This window comes from Saimiri boliviensis, chromosome X (assembly GCF_048565385.1).
Source record: "Saimiri boliviensis isolate mSaiBol1 chromosome X, mSaiBol1.pri, whole genome shotgun sequence".
NCBI lineage: Eukaryota > Metazoa > Chordata > Mammalia > Primates > Cebidae > Saimiri > Saimiri boliviensis.
Window position 1 is genome coordinate 120,463,915 of NC_133470.1, and position 6,000 is coordinate 120,469,914.

General features: G+C 45.5%; 1 protein-coding gene across 1 annotated transcript in view; it reads right to left on the minus strand.

Annotated features, from left to right (window-relative positions):
- Positions 1-4,644, minus strand: part of HTR2C (5-hydroxytryptamine receptor 2C) — a 279,985-nt gene extending 275,341 nt beyond the window's left edge. Inside the window, exon 1 of the mRNA XM_074391744.1 lies at positions 4,085-4,644. The gene's annotated coding sequence lies outside the window, so the exon portion shown is untranslated. The remainder of the gene's footprint in view (positions 1-4,084) is intronic.
- Positions 4,645-6,000: the final 1,356 nt, after the last annotated feature.

The following is a 6,000-nucleotide window of genomic DNA, read 5'->3' on the forward strand; positions in this document are numbered from 1 at the left end:
CTTGCCAAAGATTGGAGAACTGTGACATTTATTCAGAGGTATTTACTGATGACTTTAAAAAATATATTATGTTTTTTGAAAAAATAAAGGAAAACCTAGCCAATTCATTCATTGCTACCCTTGTGTAGACATTAGTTGACATTGTCTTTGGTTTCAGTGGTGTTCAGTTTTCACTTTATATTTTTATGCTGAGCTCACCTCCACACCCTGCCATTAATGCTAATTCAACTTTGAATTTAAATATCCATATATGACGGGTGGCTGCTGCACTGGACAATGCAATACTAAAGCTTTCTAATAGCTTTCAATAAATTTACGCATAGTTCTTAATAGGTAATAATAACAATATGTTACCCAAGGGTGTATTTGCATTTAAAGGAAACAATGACTAAGATTAAAGAGGAAAATTCCTGAATGTAGAATTTCAAGTTATATGGAAAACCATGAAGCCTACTAGTTTAGGGACCAGGCATTTAGAGAATTCCTTTCTAGTGCCTCTCAAATTAGACCATGTAAGTGGTCATCTATGAATAAGGTTAGCTATAATTAACAAGGTTGACTGTATCAAATACCAGCTATAAGTACAATGCTGTGATAAGCAAGAATTTTAGGAAACAGCAGATGGCACAGTTTTAGCCACAGCTGAGAGGAGGAATGAATATCAAGGTTGAAGTAGAGATGCCGGGTAAAAGGAGACAAAAAACAGAATTAAAATTCCATCTTATGTACATCTTATTTGAAATCCTGCTTTCACTATGTCATTTGTGCATTAAAATGTTAGAAGTGACTCGCAAAGAGTTGTTGTGGGTGAGCATTAGTATTAAATCTGCTAGTGACTTGCCAAATGATGATGCAACTTAACCACTTGGTTGGTTTCAATGTTATTTGTCTAGAATGGAGATGACTAGACTGTTTTGCCCCAATGTTCTCAGTCTATGAAAAAGCCTTCTTAAAATATCTTGAAGAATGGCAGTGTTGGAGAGATCCATGACTTGAACACACATTAGGCTGTTGATTGGTGATTTCTTTTTGAGGTTCAACAGTACAATATGTAGATAAAATAACATAGGTAGCCTAGAATGCTAACAAATAAATAATAAATGCTGCTTAGTGCAATAATTAAAAAATTTCAAAATGCTTAATACCCATCTGTTTCACAACAATCAGTTGGGGTTATATGTGATATTGACATAAAATATCACAATAACATATTATTAACTTTAATTTATGATGAAGTTTTTCTAGTTTGCTTATGGCTACCCAGGCAGCTAGAGTGACATAATTTAGCAGTTCTTCCACTAGACAACACTAAGCCATATCAGATGCTTTACTAAAAGAATCTCAATGCACATACATCGTCCTTTTGTGAGGTATTACATTACTATGAAAGTGAGGTGGTAAGATGCTCTTTAATAATACTGGCCAAATAGTCTGGAGCTTCAGGAGCCATTAGAACCTGGGAATTAATTATTTTCCAGTGGGCTTGGCAAACTGCAGTCTCCTTCAATCTCAAACCTTGAACAATTTAATAAGAACAGCTGAGGATATTTAATGTTGGTTACTGATAATCTCTCCTCGAAATTTTGTTTTAATTTTTGTGTTTCCCTTAGCTGGAGAGGGATGACGTTTCCTTGAAGGAAATATATGAGACAGTAAAATTATTGAGGTTTACTCAATTATAATGTTGGGCTAATCCATTAGAATGTTAGGCTTTTTAGATTTTACTTTTATTGCTACAGAAATAAACATGCTCTTCCCAAGTAGCCTTGGAAACATAAATAAATATTTCTTATTCTCTTGCCTTAAATTAATTTTTGAGAATACCTTGAGAAATTGAGGGGAAAAATCTAATGGCACCAAAAAAAATGGAGGATAATAATATCTTCGTCATTCACAGACTTGCTAGGAAGACTATATGACGTAATATACATATGTAATAGTCCTGGATCCACGTATGGCATCCAGAAGGTTCTCAGAAATATCAGTTCTCACCTGACTTCCGATGAATTCATATTGCACAAAAGCCTGTTACATTATCTGAAAAAGTCATCACTGTCATCCATGCCACCTCTAGATGGAGATAAACCCCTCAAGAAAGCATAGAAAGGGTTAATAACCCTCTCTAGATAACGCAGATAGGAAAACACTGTTATTGTTGCTAAAGCACCCCAAATCCTACCTTGACATTGCAATCACAAACCTTATCCACCTTCCGAATGTCAGGACTTGCGTTGGGCTTTGTTGCTGTAGATGATAGATGCTATTAGGAAAGAAATCATGTTTATGAGACAAATACTTTCTTCCCTCCCCAGGAGGATCAGAAGAATATATTCAGGGAATGAAAACTATAATTAAATATTCTATAACCTACCTCCCCAAAATACGGACAAAATAATTTATTTACCCCCACCTGTGGGGTGGAATGGGTGGAGGGTGATTGTAGATTATTCCAAAATAACCAGGTGCTAAGGAAATAATACTCTTCAGAAAAGACAATATTCAGTATGACTTAAGTAGTGCAGAAGAGATGCAATGATCGCGGTATATATATCATTTTCTGTGGGACATGTCAGTTGGCCTTTGTGATTTGTCTACACATATGTAGCCAACTACAGAGTAATACCTTGTTTCTATTGCACGTATATTTTGCTTGTCAGAATGGCTCATATATATGTAAACTTCTTTATGAAAAAATTAAACTGTAGAATCCAGATGTGTTTTATCATTACTGTGTGTGTGAGGTCGCAATTGCCTGCAAACTGGGGAGCTTAGAGGTTACTCACTGCGCAACATTTTCTCTCCCCACCCCACCCCCCCAATCATCTTAGCTCAACTGTATATGAGCGTCCCTTGGTTAGCCTGCCTAAAAGGTATGTGGTAAGGGGCATATGCACTTAGTGGCTCAGCAATCAGAAGCTTCCTTGGATGGGACATGTACTGGTAAATATTAATGAAGAAGCTGCGCGGTACTAGCAGTGATTCCGGACAAAATTAGGTATCTTTTAACTGCCGAATGTCCCTATCTGAATTTTGAGTCGGGGAACGCTGTCGCTTAAAATACAGGGTTCTCAAACACAATGCAAGTGTCTGTCACTTTAGGTCACATACTACCCAACAGGAAGCAAAAGGCAAAGGGCATGGCGCAGAAAAGAAACAGACACACAGACACGTTTTGCAATGACGAACTTTATGTGACATCAGGAACGGCAACTTGTTCTCATGTTTAGCAATTCCGAGGTATGCTGTAAAGAATGCTTGTCAGGTAAAACTAAGTAAAGGGACAGGAATAAGAGGCAGCGCTGCAGACTTTTCCGCAATCCTTTTCAAAATATAAAACTGTAACCAAATGACTTAGATAAGCTAATAATAATAATAAAAGGTTCACTGGATGCCCTTATTCTCTCCTCTTAAGCTTAGGTGACCATTAGCAGCGCTGTTCAAATTCAGCTAACAGCTGTTATCAGACCGAGACTCAGATCCGCAGTGTGTATCTCCCCAGAGTTGCGGATGTTCTCTGAGACCCTCCGAAAAATTAGGGGCGGTTTTCAATGAGAACATAATAAAGGATCCTTAGTTCCCCGTCTGTCCACACTGTCCCAAACCTTCCACCCCCTACCACTTCCCTGCAGTCGGATTTCTTAACATTGTTGCCTGTCCTCCAACTCAGTTGCACCTTCCGCAGCCCGACCCTCTACTCAGCGACATTGCGTACAGTTTCCCTCCTTTCTCTCCTCCCCCTCCTCTCTTCTTGACACCCCAACTCCGCCTTCCGTTTCTGTCTCGGCTTCCCACGCGCCAGGTTTCCTAGACCCCCGCCTCCGCCCAGCGCCTTCGTCTCGAGCCCCCGCTCCCAATCCCCTTCGAGACTTCAGTGCTCCTTCCGTGGAACCTAAGCGCCCCTCTTCTTCCAGAGACTCAGTCTCCACGCGATTTGCGCGTTCAGAGTCCCTCCCCCCAACCTCCACCAGGGCCAGTGCGGTCCTGCAGCCTGCAGCCATCCGGGACCTGTCCCCGCTCCCCACCCCATCCCCCGCCTAAATCGTTAGGGTCTCGGCTAGCAATGTCGCCCGGGGCTCCAACTTACCGCTAGCGTCCGGGAGGAAGATGAGGCAGCGGTCGCCGCGGCGGCAGCTAGACGAGAAACGGACTCGGCTGCAATCGCCCAGCGGAGCCCGCGGCAGTCGGTGCGCTGCGCTGCGCTGCGCGCCGCAACCTCGCGCCTCGGCGGAGGGAGAGAAACGGAGGGAGCTCGGCGCGATGGGAAGCGCCGGCGAGTCGACCTCCTTTGGGCGACCGTGCGCCCCCCGGCTAGGTTTGGCTTTTCTCGCTCCACTATCTTACTCTAGCTTAGTAACTGACCACCTCCAGCATCTCTGCACTAATCGCTTCTTCTTTCTTCTTCGTTGGCCCCTAACTAACTACACTACTCTAAACGGACGAAGGCCATCACACGAGCGCCACGACGATCTCGACGACTCCGACGACAAGAAGGTTCGGACAGAGAGAAGAAAAGTTCATAAGCAATCAGCAGGTAAGGGGAAAGGCAGGCCAATGGAGCAACCAAGGCTAGCAATTCAGCCGCTCCACAGGCAGAATCGGAAAGATCGGTGCATCTGAGGAAGGAAGCGTCCTCAGCGAGCACCAGACCGCCTGCCTAGCGCGGGTGAATCTGCACCGCGCTCTTGAGCCAAACCCGGGATGAGGGGAGGAGCCAAAAGAAGCCAATCAGCGATCAGCATTACGTTGCCCCCGGGCCTGTTTGGACCGGACTGTTAGTGCATCTGGAGCCTGCTGGCAGAGGGCGCGAGATCCCGTGGTGGAGGTGGGAGTGGGGGTGATGATTAACTTAATTCACTAGGCCTGGAGAGTGGGGGGGAACAAGGATCAACCATGGCACCGGATGGAAGGAGAGCGAAGGTACCCTCAAAGATTCACAGTATACCCCTCCCCAAACACACACACACACACACACACACACACACGTACATTTCATTTCAACAAACGGTATTTCCAAGTCTTGCAAATTTCACCAAGCTTTGCAGCTCTCTTCAAAAGTCTTTGTTGCGACTCTTGCCCATTTCTCCAATAGTAGCAACTGAGGCACTCACAGGGTCAAACATTCGGTGAGTGCACAAAGGCCACAACCCTGCTATAAGGCCCACTTCCCCATCCTTGCCTCCCCATCTTTCTTCTAACCCCAAAGGGGAAAGGAAAGATCTTGGCCTTCGAGCCCCAGGAAGGCACAGTTTAGTTGCTTACTAGACCCCACAGGCCTCGTTAGAAAGACACTTTGAGGGCAGCTCTAACGGGTTTCCAAGGGACTGAACCTATCTCTCCAGCACGGAGACTTGGGCCCACAGCCAGTAGGTTGCCCAGTAGTTGCGGGGCGAGGGAGAAGGGGGGCTGTCAATGCAAGGTTAAGGTAGCAAGAGGTGAGCCACAAAGGCTCTCTTTTGGCAACTGCTGGAATGCCGAGTGCAACCGGGCAGGCAGACCTCTTTTTCACAGGCTCCCAGGCGCCGCCGGGCAGGTGCCTGAGGTGTCCTGGCGGCAGCGCAGAAGGGTGAAAGGGGTTGCCTTGGCCAAGACGCCTCAGAGGCACTAAAACCAAGCTTAGTAATGGAGATGATCCCACTGAGAGTGGGGACAGAAGCAGATCTCTCCTAAGAGGGAACGAAAGGGCGAGTGGGGGTGGTGGTCCAGGGTGACGGCCGAGGTTTCGCGGCCGGGTACCGAGGACCAGGGTGTATAAAAGTAGAGATTGGCTCCTCGCCAGTCGGAGGTAGCTGGACCGAAGCAAAAGGTAGAGACTCCAGTTTGGCTGTTTAGGACCGGACGGGGCGCAGCGATTGTGTAGATGAGGCTACACGGAAGCCTTACAGAGGCTTGGAGGTCCGAATCCCGCAGAACGCAAAAGGGGTGGGATCGGCCAGCCCTTCTGAAAGCTGAAGTTTGTCTGAATAGCTCCAAAAGTTAGGTATGGAGAAGTAGGTAGGAGCA